The sequence below is a fragment of the Schistocerca cancellata genome, chromosome 9 (genome assembly GCF_023864275.1).
Source record: "Schistocerca cancellata isolate TAMUIC-IGC-003103 chromosome 9, iqSchCanc2.1, whole genome shotgun sequence".
Lineage (NCBI taxonomy): Eukaryota > Metazoa > Arthropoda > Insecta > Orthoptera > Acrididae > Schistocerca > Schistocerca cancellata.
This window is the reverse complement of record NC_064634.1, coordinates 201,943,280-201,959,321: the sequence shown is the minus strand read 5'-3', so window position 1 is coordinate 201,959,321 and position 16,042 is coordinate 201,943,280. Positions and strand designations below refer to the sequence as shown.

General features: G+C 43.8%; 1 pseudogene; it reads left to right on the top strand.

Moving 5' to 3' along the window:
* The first annotated feature begins 749 nt into the window (after nucleotides 1-749).
* Nucleotides 750-867, top strand: LOC126102373 (5S ribosomal RNA; annotated as a pseudogene).
* Nucleotides 868-16,042: the final 15,175 nt, after the last annotated feature.

Below are 16,042 nucleotides of genomic sequence, written 5' to 3'. Positions count from 1 at the left end.
TACGTTCTAGGTGACTGACGACCTCAGATGTTAAGTCCCATAGTGCTCAGAGCCATTTGCACCATTTATAATCTTGTGATTGGTAGTATGAAGTTCGTTGAAGAAATAGAATTCTGTCGTGATTGCTGGTTTTGAAGTTTAATAGGCTGAACAGATTTATTTCAATCCAAAATATTGCGAACAGTGCCAAATAATTCCTTCTGAGGGGACAAACTTTGATTTTACACAGTCATACGCGGATTATTAGTCAGCGCCGTCATTTCAGTTAACCACTGCGGATGATCTCACCTAGACCGGACGTAAGAATCTGTGCGTGTCCAGTATCAGGATTGTGCGAAGACAGGAAGTACAAGAACATTCAATAGATCACCTGCAAATAAGTAGAGCGCCACACCAATACGGTAATGGGAAACCACTCTCAAGCACGGCATCACGTATTGCTTCTTCCACACGGATGTGCGGAACATATCATGCTGTCTACATTAAAATTTTTACTTTGATGTAGCTTCATAATGCCCAAGGAGGAGGGGAAAGGTATTAGCAAATCGCTAAATTATGAAATTTATTTACAAATAAAATAATTGGAAACGCAGAAGAATGGCTTCCCTAAAGAAATTAACTGTTCGCATTTGACTGTGGAACTTCAAAGCTATCGGTCACTGGCTGCCTTTCATTGATTCTACGAATACTATAGCAGTTTTCTCTGATCGGTAAAAATTTCGATTATTACATGGAGCAAACATTGGTGAGCCAACGGCTTTGCCGCTATGGTAACACCGGTTTCCGTCAGATCACCGAAGTTAAGCGCTGTCGGGCTGGGTTAGCACTTGGATGGGTGACCATGCGGTCTGCCGAGCGCTGTTGGCAAGCGGGGTGCACTCAACCCTTGTGAGGCCAATTGAGGAGCTATTTGATTGAGAAGTTGCGGCTCCGGTCTCGGGAACTGACATACGGCTGGGAGAGCGGTGCGCTGTCCACATACCGCTCCATATCCGCATCCAGTGACGCCTGTGGTCTGAGGATGACACGGCGGTCGGTCGGCACCGTTCAGACTTCATGGCCTGTTCGGACGGAGTTAAGTTTTTAAATATTCGCGGACTGACCTTGTCCTTATAACGCTTAGCAGGATGTAATTTCTACCTTATTAGACTCAGCCTGTTTCTTTCTTATGATAAATATCCCATCTCCCAAAAACTACAAACGAAATACTGTCAGTTGCGGTCAGGACGTACATAGAAGATTTTTTTCAAATGTTTGAGGTCTCTGTTTTCGTACAGATGAATCACACAATTTATTTTTATATTGAGATTATGTACAGTGTACAGTCATACTCAAAAGTATCCGAACGACCTGAATTGCAATTCGCCTGATTCGCATGCAACCGGCATAACGCAGCTGTCTAGCAGGTCCTCTAATCGCTCCTTGGTACAGTCGTTTGACTATTGAAAATGGTCCCAACAAGTCACCACTAGAAAATACTGCCCTGTATCGCAGTAACTCAAGATGTACAGTAATACCACGATGCTACAAATATCATGGAACACCTTATCACGGATAAGACTGTCCTTAAGGCTAGTAAGCTTACATTTATTACAATAAATGACATACCTGAAATGTTACCACTCTCATTATTACGTCAGATAGGTAATGCACGTAGTAAGTTCGTCGTATTCATGGTTTCCTCTTCAAAGTAACATACCGTACTTATTATTTAACACAAAATGACATTAAAAAAAGTTATTCACGAGCAGTTAGTTGAGAATATATATGAACTTCAAATGACATGACGAACCGTCTCGTTGTGCATATGGATTCAAACCCAGGTCAGGCAGACTAATCAAAGACTTCGTTACTGACGCAAACTAACAGTCATTCCTGATTAGGCATACAGAGAGTGTTATACCTCGATTTTAGACAGTATCAGTTAGCAAATATCTACTTTAAATTACATAACGCAAACATTTTTAACGGACGCGAATTCCTACCCAGCATCACTTGTCCCTGTTAACGAACTACGAGAGATTTTAAATATTGCTTCTTTACAACTAACTTACTTGAAATGCCGTGAGGCAAAGCTTTGTGTTGGACAGGGATTCGAACCCAGAACCTAATCGGATTGATATCGAAGCACAACCAACTGTGACATATCTGATTTTCTCGGCAGTAGCTAGATGTTTTAACTGAAATGACGAGACGAAACATTAATTTTTTCCTTCCCAGGACTCCAACCCGGCACCTATCGCTGTTATATTCTAGAGAAAACTAACGTTAAATTTGGCTTTGTTGCACCAGCAGCGACATGTGAGCATGTTTGAACTAGAAATAATATGACGAAGAGTTCAGTGCTCACTGGGAATAGAGCCCCACACATATCGTTGTTGACTACACACAAAGAGACGTCAGCTACCGAAATTTCCTCCACCAGCAGCTCGGAATAACATCTTGAACTTACAGTGATCTCGCAAATAGTTCTGTGTCCCACTGGGAGTCACAAACGTCAGATATCGTTGGTGTTGACAACGAATGAAAAAACATTAAAAATCAAAATTATTATCCTCCAGCAGATAGGTGTTCTCATGCTAGAGCTTGATAATACATAATGAAATCTTTAGTGCCGGACCAGGATTCGAACCCATTCACATGTAATATGTGGAGATGTTGAGGAATCTGCAGTTTTGAACAAACAAAAAAATGTAACCGAGCTGTATTGTCACGAAGGGATCAAATTCCGCGTTAAGGGCGGTCTGAGCTGCAATCTCAGTTCAGAACCAATTTTATCGACATACAGAAGCTCAGATAAAAGATGGAATAAGTGTCCTCTGACCCTACATAGCGTTTGGTTCGTCACTAGAAATAAATAACTAGTATAAGAAAGGTTACTGGTGATAGAGTTTCTACATGTCGCCACTCCAGGCTTTATTGTGGTTCAACCTAACGTCTACTTGGCAGAGAAGGAATATCATCTTTAATGTGAATTTCAGACCACACTGCCATTGTATCTTCTTTACTTGGTGTAACCAGAAGAGAATGGAATCTTTCTCTCCGTATCTAAAATCATTGATACAAGTGGGAATCGAACCCAGACCATTGGTATAAGAACCTATTATCAGTCCAACAGGCCACTAAATCCTGATTTCTATGACTCCTTTTTCCATCATAACACCGTTGAGCCACACTGGATGAGAATTCTGACACACAGGCTCCCTGTAGTAAATTGCAGCATGTTCAGTAAATTCATTTACTTGGTTGACCAAATCACCATGAACTAGCTGCCTCGGCTACCCAGTGCATACATTCGACTCTATTTTGTAATCACCGAAATAATCTCACGTAACTGCCACCTTCACAGAACTGCCAATAGTGTAGGATGCAGAAATTTAAATAGGAAGTGTTCCTTTCCACTTGAGCTATTCTATTGCGCTATCTGTTTGTAGAAAACGTCGTGCAGCGCAAAAGAAAAGCTGTAACTGTTTCTCTCAGAAGTCTAGACCCGGCCATTTGCATCATTATCTCGCAGCGCTGTGGTATGCAGAAGTTCTGGAGGAATTGTTCAGCTCTGGAGCTGTTGTAACTATGTGTCAGCTAGTAGCGTAATGGTAAGTGTCGTGCACCCTAGATAAGATATTGCGAGTTCGAATACATCTAGTGCTAATTTTTTTTTTTTAAACGCAATTCTGCTGTCCGCTTAAGTTACCAATCTAGTGGAAGTTTGAACATAATTCCCTTCACTTCTCAGCCCAAAATAGTCGCATGTGGAGAAAGGGCTAACTTCTGTGACATTTCGTTCTTTTCACACACACACACACATACACACATTTTTTTTTTTTATTTGTTTGTTGTGCTCGACTATCAGCGAGGCACGAAAACGCCTGTGAATGTAAAGAAGATATAATGGCAGTGTGGTCTGAAATTCACATTAAAGATGATATTCCTTCTCTGCCAAGTAGACGTTAGGTTGAACCACAATAAAGCCTGGAGTGGCGACATGTACTCTATCACCAGTAACCTTTCTTAATTTTGATTTTTAATGTTTTTTCATTCGTTGTCAACACCAACGATATCTGACGTTTGTGACTCCCAGTGGGACACAGAACTATTTGCGAGATCACTGTAAGTTCAAGATGTTATTCCGAGCTGCTGTTGGAGAAAATTTCGGTAGCTGACGTCTCTTTGTGTGTAGTCAACAACGATATGTGTGGGGCTCTATTCCCAGTGAGCACTGAACTCTTCGTCATATTATTTCTAGTTCAAACATGCTCACATGTCGCTGCTGGTGCAACAAAGCCAAATTTAACGTTAGTTTTCTCTAGAATATAACAGCGATAGGTGCCGGGTTGGAGTCCTGGGAAGGAAAAAATTAATGTTTCGTCTCGTCATTTCAGTTAAAACATCTAGCTACTGCCGAGAAAATCAGATATGTCACAGTTGGTTGTGCTTCGATATCAATCCGATTAGGTTCTGGGTTCGAATCCCTGTCCAACACAAAGCTTTGCCTCACGGCATTTCAAGTAAGTTAGTTGTAAAGAAGCAATATTTAAAATCTCTCGTAGTTCGTTAACAGGGACAAGTGATGCTGGGTAGGAATTCGCGTCCGTTAAAAATGTTTGCGTTATGTAATTTAAAGTAGATATTTGCTAACTGATACTGTCTAAAATCGAGGTATAACACTCTCTGTATGCCTAATCAGGAATGACTGTTAGTTTGCGTCAGTAACGAAGTCTTTGATTAGTCTGCCTGACCTGGGTTTGAATCCATATGCACAACGAGACGGTTCGTCATGTCATTTGAAGTTCATATATATTCTCAACTAACTGCTCGTGAATAACTTTTTTTAATGTCATTTTGTGTTAAATAATAAGTACGGTATGTTACTTTGAAGAGGAAACCATGAATACGACGAACTTACTACGTGCATTACCTATCTGACGTAATAATGAGAGTGGTAACATTTCAGGTATGTCATTTATTGTAATAAATGTAAGCTTACTAGCCTTAAGGACAGTCTTATCTGTGATAAGGTGTTCCATGATATTTGTAGCATCGTGGTATTACTCTACATCTTGAGTTACTGCGATACAGAAGAGTGTTTTCTAGTGGTGACATGTTGGAACCATTTTCAATAGTCAAACGACTGTACCAAGGAGCGATTAGAGGACCTGTTAGACAGCCATGTTATGCCGGTTGCATGTGAATCAGGCGAAATGCAATTCAGGTCGTCCGGATACTTTTGAGCACGACTGTACATCAGAACTACATAGTTTCGTCGTCAGGTAACGAACATGCCTCAACAATCGAGATAGAGGGCGTTCAAAAAGTTTTGCACAGTCGTCCCTAATTTTTTTATTTTTTGCAGGAGGAGAATGAAATTTTTTGTGGACTTACTTGGAACATTTGGGAACATTTAGCTGTACATTGAGCCTACTCAATGTAGCCTCCATCAGCTGTGACGCATCTGGCCCAACGTTCTTTCCAGGATGTAAATGCACTTTGGTAAAATTCTGCGGACTGACTTTTACACCATCGCTTGACACAGGAAATAAGGTCTTTCTCAGTATCAAATACACTCCTGGAAATGGAAAAAAGAACACATTACACCGGTGTGTCAGACCCACCATACTTGCTCCGGACACTGCGAGAGGGCTGTACAAGCAATGATCACACGCACGGCACAGCGGACACACCAGGAACCGCGGTGTTGGCCGTCGAATGGCGCTAGCTGCGCAGCATTTGTGCACCGCCGCCGTCAGTGTCAGCCAGTTTGCCGTGGCATACGGAGCTCCATCGCAGTCTTTAACACTGGTAGCATGCCGCGACAGCGTGGACGTGAACCGTATGTGCAGTTGACGGACTTTGAGCGAGGGCGTATAGTGGGCATGCGGGAGGCCGGGTGGACGTACCGCCGAATTGCTCAACACGTGGGGCGTGAGGTCTCCACAGTACATCGATGTTGTCGCCAGTGGTCGGCGGAAGGTGCACGTGCCCGTCGACCTGGGACCGGACCGCAGCGACGCATGGATGCACGCCAAGACCGTAGGATCCTACGCAGTGCCGTAGGGGACCGCACCGCCACTTCCCAGCAAATTAGGGACACTGTTGCTCCTGGGGTATCGGCGAGGACCATTCGCAACCGTCTCCATGAAGCTGGGCTATGGTCCCGCACACCGTTAGGCCGTCTTCCGCTCACGCCCCAACATCGTGCAGCCCGCCTCCAGTGGTGTCGCGACAGGCGTGAATGGAGGGACGAATGGAGACGTGTCGTCTTCAGCGATGAGAGTCGCTTCTGCCTTGGTGCCAATGATGGTCGTATGCGTGTTTGGCGCCGTGCAGGTGAGCGCCACAATCAGGACTGCATACGACCGAGGCACACAGGGCCAACACCCGGCATCATGGTGTGGGGAGCGATCTCCTACACTGGCCGTACACCACTGGTGATCGTCGAGGGGACACTGAATAGTGCACGGTACATCCAAACCGTCATCGAACCCATCGTTCTACCATTCCTAGACCGGCAAGGGAACTTGCTGTTCCAACAGGACAATGAACGTCCGCATGTATCCCGTGCCACCCAACGTGCTCTAGAAGGTGTAAGTCAACTACCCTGGCCAGCAAGATCTCCGGATCTGTCCCCCATTGAGCATGTTTGGGACTGGATGAAGCGTCGTCTCACGCGGTCTGCACGTCCAGCACGAACGCTGGTCCAACTGAGGCGCCAGGTGGAAATGGCATGGCAAGCCGTTCCACAGGACTACATCCAGCATCTCTACGATCGTCTCCATGGGAGAATAGCAGCCTGCATTGCTGCGAAAGGTGGATATACACTGTACTAGCGCCGACATTGTGCATGCTCTGTTGCCTGTGTCTATGTGCTTGTGGTTCTGTCAGTGTGATCATGTGATGTATCTGACCCCAGGAATGTGTCAATAAAGTTTCCCCTTCCTGGGACAATGAATTCACGGTGTTCTTATTTCAATTTCCAGGAGTGTATTTTACCGCGCAGGTGGGCCTTCAGACGACCAAAGAGGTAAAAAGTCAGACGGAGCCAAGTCCGGACTGTAGGGAGGATGAGGAACAATTTTCCAACCCATTTTCCTGATTTTCTCCTGCGTCAAAAGGGCTGTATGGGGTTTGGCAATGCCATAGTGTAGTCTGATGAGCTGACCCTGAAGCTGTGGTTTGTGGGTATTGATGGCACGTCGCAGCTTGTCCAGTGACAAACAGTAACGGTCCCGGTTAATTGTGGAGCCAGGTTCCAAAAAGTCACCTTATTCACATCACTCACTGCCGTCGATGGCCTGCCGCATCGTGGATGTCCAGTAGAGAGAAATCGCATTCTTTAAACCTCTGCAACCACCGCTGGATACTGCTGCGATCCACTGTGTCCTCCCCATAAACAGGGAGCAACTTCCTGTGAATCGATGTGGCAGAGTCATCGCCGGTCTTCAAGAGGAACTCCATCACCGACCGTTGTCGCAACCTGACGTCTACTTCACCGTCCATTATGGCTACCTGTAAATAAAAAAAAATACTTTTATATACCAACTTGAGACGTGGTAGTCAACTGAAGGCAGGATTCGGTTACGATTGTGCACAGGGCCATAATCAGTTACTATTGGTTGCCTTTTTACAGTTACACACAATTTACTTTAAACTAGTAATTCCAGACTCAATAATAAATAAAATACCACACGTTATTAATGAAGGAATAAACAACTGTGCAAATAATAGCGTTTTCAGTGAGTTAAAATTTAGCAAATCACCATTAAATACAGATACAACATATCATGTTTTAAAAATAAGCCACTGTGATCTGGGCAGAAGGCCTTACACGCCAGGAATGGCAATAAATTACGAATTGTGTAAAACTCGCTGCAGCTTACAAATTACAGGTATTGAAATATTAAAGGCAAGTCGCCACAAACACAGCAGAAGGCATCAGACACCAGGAATGGCAGTAAATAAGGTTTTAAAGGCTTACTGCATAAATACAAACACCAAATTAGAATTTTAAGGCACGTGACCACAATCACGGCTGAAGGCCTTACACGCCTAGAATGGCAATAAATTAATAATTGTTCAAGAACTCGGTGCAATTTACAACTTACAGGTATTGAAATATTAAAGGTAAGTCACCACAAACACAACAGAAGGCATCAGACGCCAGGAATGGCAGTAAATAAGGTTTTAAGGCTTACTGATAAAATACAAATACCAAATTAGAATTTTAAGACAAATGACCACAATCACGGCTGAAGGCCTTACACGCCAGGAACGGCAATAATATAAAAAATTTAGAAACGTGCTGAAAAACGGCAAATACAATAGCAAAGGTTAATTAAAAAAACAAGAAACTGATCACCAAATTGGTGAAATAAGATGATGGTAAACTTTGTAACACAAGGGGCCACAGACGGTGCTCCAGGAATCGACATCTGAGAAGATCCGACAACAAACACTTTCGCGAAGGATGAGGTAGGCAGCCAATAGTTGCATTCACTTTGTTAGGTGTCAGGCAAATCCAACACCTTCCATGAAAACCCTGACATGATAAGCAAATCCAGCAGTATGTCACATAGCTCCGAATAAATTGTGACATTAAATTAACCAAAGTAATACGAGTAACGAGTGAGCAAATGGAATACCACAGACTAACACAAGAATGCCTAAATGCATGTCATACCTTCCCACCGTGAGACAGACGCAGTTCCGAGGGGAGAAACGAGAACAGAAGCCGAGAGCAGAACCGTGTTACGCTAGAAGGCCCTACGATAAGGGACGGACACCCACGTCGCCAGGCAACCGCCAGGACCACCCCCATCCCATGTTAAAAGATAGAGCCCTCCAGAAGAACAGTATAGATCTTACAATAACACTAAAAGGGCCACACCAGCCGCAAGTTTTAGCGTGAGACTTTTTCGCGTCTCTGTTACGTTGCAAACGTTAAAAACACTGCCCCACCACGAAAAGTAACCGCCAGGACCACCCCCAGCCCATGTTAAAAGATAGAGCCCTTCAGAAGAACAGTATAGATCTTACGATAACACTAAAATGGCCACACCAGCTGCAAGTTTTAGCGTGAGACTTTTTCGCATCTCTGTTACGTTGCAAACGTTAAAAACATTGCCCCACCACGAAAAGTATAACGTTTCTCATTGGATAGACAGAATTTTTGTAGGCGGAGCTTAAGGTTAACATTGAGACCCTGATTAGTCAGATGAAAACACAGCCAGATAGTTTTTTTTAAAACCAACTTCGGTAAATTGTAGTAAGGAGAAGTTAGGAGGGAGATGCTTCCGAGACAGCGAGCTGTATGGAGCTGCGCCGCCCGTCGCCCGCTGACACTGCCTAACCAACAAGGTAATGAACGCATGCGATGCCGCATAACAGCGCATAAAGCTTCACTCAGAACTGCAGAAGTCTCATCTGTTACACCCCCTTTTCGCGTAATACTAGTGTCGATCGTCAATTAAAGCTCATGGTGTTCACATTTGCTACGTAAATTAAAATCTGAAACGCGATCATTTTTATGTTATATAATTATTGAGAAGCCACATCAGCCACTGTAATTTACTACAAGTTAGATAAGTAATTAAAGATAATTGAGGGTCACTGTAGACCATTTTGATAGTTTTCTCTTTTGTGAAACTTAATTTAAACCTAGATTATAGATGTGATATGGCATAGGTCATCCTTCGATCCATTGTAGAACTTGGAAACCCACTCAGGGAATATTCGTTCACATTTTTGTTGAACGCAGTTGGCTTTTATCATCCTGTATTAAAATATTTCCTTTTATCAATAGTGCAATTTATAAACAATGTTTTGTGAGTAGAATAAAATTTCCAGTGGTAAATTTAACTGCTTTTTCGACGTTATTTTACCACCTAACTAAAAATAGGAAACCCTTGAACCCCTTCCACTAAATTTAGTTAGTATTAAGATTCTTTTACAGGGAGTGCAGTGGAGCTGATGCTGAAATCATTAAGTATTTGATTATATCATCGCTAGTCTCACTGAACTCTTCTGAACTCTACATGCCGTGTGTGGTCTGGCGTCTCCTTACCATCAACAGGTCCCAGGTTCAAACTAGTCAATTCCCTAAAAAACACGCTCAGAGCGTCGTTGCGCGAAAGTAGTAGGGAGACACGACTTAAAACAAACAGAAACCACGTAGAATGTTAGAACTTCCCAAGATGGTAACTCAGAGTAGTGGCGGTCTAACGAATGACTAATGATAATCTTGCTGAAGCTACCTGACGTCTGATAAACCAAATGCAACGATGGAACAATACGCCAAAGCTGGAACCAGCTGTCTGCACTACGTCCCCAGAATACTGTGTTTAGGACGCCCGGAACGAGGAAGGAACCACTACCACCAGAGCAGAAAGCACTCCACTCGCTGCTCTTCGCCTCGGCGACACTACGAGCAGCAACACGAACCCAAGTCGCTGGAGAATCGCGAGATATCACATTGGTGGAGGTTTCTCTACTCGGATTGAAATGTACTCATTTCAAGGCCTGCTGGATCCGGTTTACGACGAGGTCGTGCACCCTCGTGACCACAGCCCTTCCATCCGGCAGTCCATGCGTGCCGCCAGCGGTCCCGGCGTGTTCTGTCACTGCGCGCACCTGGCTTCACCTGAGTGCCCAACCGAACTGACCCACTCACACGACCTGGAAAAACAACGACGTCGTCCCAGAGATAGGGCAACAGTTACTACATAGCGATAACCGCCTTTGCTGCCACTAGCGGACAGGCAACGCTTGCGAAACCGAGTGGTGCCAGTCAACACGAGAAGAAGACAAACAACCGCAACCATGCCAACTAAACGATACCGTCTGGCCTTCAACAGAGGGCAGAAACTTACAAACCGCACCAATGAGAGCCGCAGAACAGTTCACAACGTACAGCTAAATGTTCCAAGTATGTTCAAAAAAAACTTCATTCCCCTCCTGCAAAAAAATTAAAAAAAATCGACGACTGTGCAAAACTTTTTGAACGGCCTTCATATGTAAGTACTAAGAGCATCCATTCAGAGCACGTCGATGCCATAAGGAACTGAGCTAAAGTGTAAGGTTAAGCGAGCCGCAAGTGCTTTTATGGCGTGGTTGTCTGTTCTTGTGAGCATCTAAGCAAAGTGATCGAAGGACTGCGAAACCACTAGCAGACGACAAGGTGTTGGAGCTACATGCCTCGTCACACAACATGCGAATTATGTGGACCCACCGACAGCGTCAACTCCGATTTCAGCGGGCACAGCGTTATCGAGAATGGGCCTAGGATCAGTGCAACATTGTCACCCCGTCGGATGAACCACATTTACTGTCACACCACGTCGATGGCCGTGCCCACGAAGTCATACAGACGAATGATTGCTCAAAAAATGCACCGCACCAGGGCGACGGCTGGTGCGTGGTAGTATTAAGCAGTGGAAGACATACATCTTTTCTTCCATGGGACATGTGGTGGTAATCGAAGGCACCAAGGCAACTGTGGACTTCGTGGACAATATTGCGGGCCACCATCATGCAACATGTCTTACATGTCTTCACAAGGACCGAGCGAGGTGGCGCAGTGGTTAGCAAACTCGACTCGCATTCGGAAGGACGACGCTTCAAACTTGCGTCCGGCCATCCTGATTTGGTTTTCCGTGATTTCCCTAAACCGCTTCAGACACATGCCGGGATGGTTCTTTTGAAAGGGCACGGCCGATTCCCTTCCCATCCTTCCCTAACCCGAGCTAGTGCTCCGTCTCTAATGACCTCGTTGTCGACGGGACGTTGAACACTAATCTCCTCCTCTTCGAGAAGGATAATTGAACCTGTTCCAAAGCTCGAATCGTGCTACAGTGGTTTGAGGAAGATAATAATGAATTACGTTTATGTTGTGGACTGATACGCTATTAAACTTGTGACTATCAAGTTTTGGCTCATCGCTGTGTTTTTAACAGCGTCCATTGGTTACCCTGACCGTTGTGTCTGAACAAGAACCCAGAACGAGACAGGGGGGAGCTCGCCACATACCGGTGGGAAAAACACGCGCTATTCATCTCTAATACAAAAAAATTCTGCCACTGGAGACATTGCCCTTCGCTGGGCCTCTTTGTGGTTCCCAGGACAGACTGTTGTTTAATCAACTGAACACTTCTCATTCCGGTATACTGTTACATTCGATACACAAAAGGAAAAAAGGGGTATAAAGGTCGTATGAGTGTTCGTTGTTTTGATTCAGCTCTTACTGCAAAAAAGGTACAAGCACTCTGGATGTAAATATAGCTGTAAACTGTAGGCTTACTAATTCTCTCATATCCAGCCGAACAAAGAAGCACCAACAGAGAAAACAGTAAATGATGTTTTTGTGAAAGTTACTGAATGGTTTTGCACAAGTGAGATGGCTTAAAACTTCGAAAAAAAACTGCGGTTCACCCAGTACTGCTCTGTCAAAAACACTCTACGTCCTGTTAACCTGATATATCAAGAAGAGCCGGCGGTTGTGGCCGAGCGGTTCTAGGCCCATAAGTCCGGAACCGCGCTGCTGCTACGGTCGCAGGTTCGAATGAGTGTGATGTCCTTAGGTTAGTTAGGTTTAAGTAGTTCTAAGTCTAGGGGACTAATGACCTCAGATGTTAAGTCCCATAGTGCTCAGAGCCACTTTTTATCAAGAAGAAATAATAAACAGGTTCGAAAATAGTAATTTCTTAGGTGTGCTAAAACTTAAGATGGGAAACAATGCAGCAGAATTTAAACAACGTAGAGGTTCAGCTATTTATTGTCATAAGATCAACTGTCAACTTTGGCGATATAGATGTCAGCAAGTTAACATATTTTACATAGGTACGTCCTCGTTTAGACATAAAGAATTCATTGCGCAAGAGAAAGGAATCAGGATTACGTGTGGAGCTCACACACTTGGGTGTTGCAGGTATCTCTTTAAGCAGGTGTGAACATTAACCACAGCCTCACAGTACGTTTATTCGCTTATTCAATTTGTTATCAACAATTCATTTAGGTTACTGGAAGAAAAAATGAACTGCATTTAATGAATCTAAATTTGGCGCAAAAAGAGGTAAAATACCCATCTATGTAATTCTCTGACAATCTACCCATGGAAATACAAATATCAGAAATGTATTGAAATGTAGATTAAAGATTCTTCTCCTTATCAATACTATACCAAAGAGGAATTATTCAGTAGAGATATCAGTTATTTAAAAATATTTGTAGATGGCCACCATGCAACAATGTAAATATTATTTTTTATTTTTTCATGTAGTTGTATATACATTGAGGTGAGGAAAGTCATGGACAGCGATATGCACATACACAGTTGGCGGTAGTACTGCGTACAGAGGGTATAAAAGGGCAGTGAATTGGCTGAGCTGTCATTTGTACTCACGTGATTCACGTGAAAAAGTTTCCAACGTGATTACGGCCGCATGACGGGAATTAACAGACTGCGAACGCGGAATGATAGTCGGAGCTAGACGCACGGGAAATCCATTTCGGGAATCGTTAGAGAATTCAGTATTCTGAGATCCACCGTATCAAGAGTCTTCCGAGAACACTAAATTACAGGCATTATCTCTCACCACAGACAACGCAGCGGCCGACAGCCTTCATTTAACGACCGAGAGAAGACGCGTTCGCGTAAAGTTGACAGCGCTAACAGGCAAGCAACATTGCGTGGAATAACCGCAGAAATCAATGTGGGACGTGCGACGAACGTATCCGTTAGGACAGAGCGGCGAAATTTTACGTTAATGGGTTACGGCAGCAGACGACCAACGAGAGTACCTTCACTGGCAGCATACATTGCCTGCACCTGCAGCTCCTCTCCTGGGCTTGTGTGATCATATCAGCTGAACCCTACACGAGTGGAAAACTGTGGCCTGGTCATATCACTATTTCAGTTGGTAGAGTTGATGGTGGGTTGCGAGTGTGTCCCAGACTCCCAGGTTGTCAACAAGGCACTGTGTAAGCTGGTGGTGGTGGCTCAATAATGGTGTGGGCTGTGATTGCGTGGGATGGACTGGGTCCGGGTCCTCTGGTCCAATTGAACCGATAGTTGACTGGGAATGGTTATGTTCGGCTATTCGAAGACCATTTGCAGCCATTCATGGGCTTAATGTCCTCAAACAACGATGCCCCGCCACAATTGTTAGCGACTGGTTTGAAGAACATGTAAGTAGGCTGTTTATGTTTTCTTATCGGCAACGTTACGTAGCGCTCGGTATGAAAATCACTGGCTGTGCTGTGTGCAGTCTGTGGCTAGTTTGCATTGTTGTCTGCCATTGTAGTGTTGGGCAGCGGCAGCTGGATGTTAACAGCGCGTAGCGTTGCGCAGTTTGAGGTGAGCCGCCACCAGTGGTGGATGTGGGGAGAGAGATGGCGGAGTTTTGAAATTTGTCATGAACTGCTATATATGTTATGACTATTAAGGTAAATACATTGTTTGTTCTCTATTAAAATCTTTCATTTGCTAACTATGCCTATCAGTAGTTAGTGCCTTCAGTAGTTTGAATCTGTTATTTAGCTGGCAGTAGTGGCGCTCGCTGTTTTGCTGTAGCTTGAGTAACGAAGATTTTTGTGAGGTAAGTGATTTGTGAAAGGTATAGGTTAATGTTAGTCAGGGCCATTCTTTTGTAGGGATTTCTGAAAGTCAGATTGCGTTGCGCTAAAAAAATATTGTGTGTCAGTTTAAGCACAGTCGTGTAAAATAGTTCTAAGGGGACGTTTCATATGGCGACCCTGCCAGGATACCTCACTGGAATCTTCTGATTTTTTCTTGTAGTTTGTGTATTTAGTGTAGCTTTTGTTTATTGCTAGCGCGTAATTATAGAGAGAATTTCCTTGGTAGTTGTGGTTTTTCATTGTTGCACAGTAAAACAGTTGTGGCATGCATGTAGATTTGCACCAAGTATTTCGCAGCTGCAATTAACTAGATATTATTTTCAGTTCTATGTTAATGTGTTCTCTTATTTTTGCTCTTCAAATTGTGTTTTTTTGTGTTGTCGTGTGAAATATTGTGACAATAATGGCGTGTGAAAAACGTAATACTAGGCTCCAAAGTAAACTGAGAAATGACAGTGAAGACGAAAGCAGTGTGTTAGCGCCACCGAGTAATGAATTAACTAATGTTCAAAGTAGTAATTTGGTAATTGTACATAGGGAAATGGAGCGGGCTGCAAACAATGGTGTAGACAGTGAAACAATTAGTGAACAGGGAAGCATTATCGATCGATCGGTCGACAACAGCTTGCCTCAGGAATCCGAAATGACAGGACACAATCTTGCAAATACTGTAGATTCAGGTTTTGCGTCCTCACCCTTTTCTCAAATAAGTCAAGACACATTTTCTGCTATTCAAACTGCGAATATTGCCGGTTCAAATGCGTTGCCGAATAGCACTGAGGAACATGTTTCAGACACCAGTGCACTGTTATTACAGTTAATGCAACAAATGGGACAAAGGCAACAAAAGTTAGACACAACGCTTGAACAAAATCAGAAACAAATGGGACGTTTCAAACATTCTGGACAACTCGAGCGAATGATTTGGCCGCCCAGATCGCCCGATACGAATCCGTGGTACGTTTATACAAAGTAAACGAGAGGCCAGTTAGTGCACAAAATGCTGCACCGGCAACACTTCCACAATTATGGACTGCTGCAGAGGCAGCATGACTAAATGTTTCTGCAGGGGACTTCCAGCGACTTGTTGAGTTCATTCCACGTCGAGTTGCTGCACCTGCACCGGGCAAAATATCAGGAGGTATCCCATGACTTCCTTCATCTTAGTATAAGCGTTCTTGGGGGCACTGACCCGACCAATACGATTAGTAAAATGGGAACGCAGTCAGTTAAGGAAATTGATGTAAACATCTCCGCTAAAGTAGGTAGTGAATGAATTTATCATATGGAGGCAATATGAAGCTTTTTTAAAAAAGTTTCGGATTTTCGATTTTTGGTCACAGGGCCACCTTCCCCAATTCCTATATTTCCATATACGAGGGGTGTTTGAAAAGTCGGTGCAAAATAAAAACTA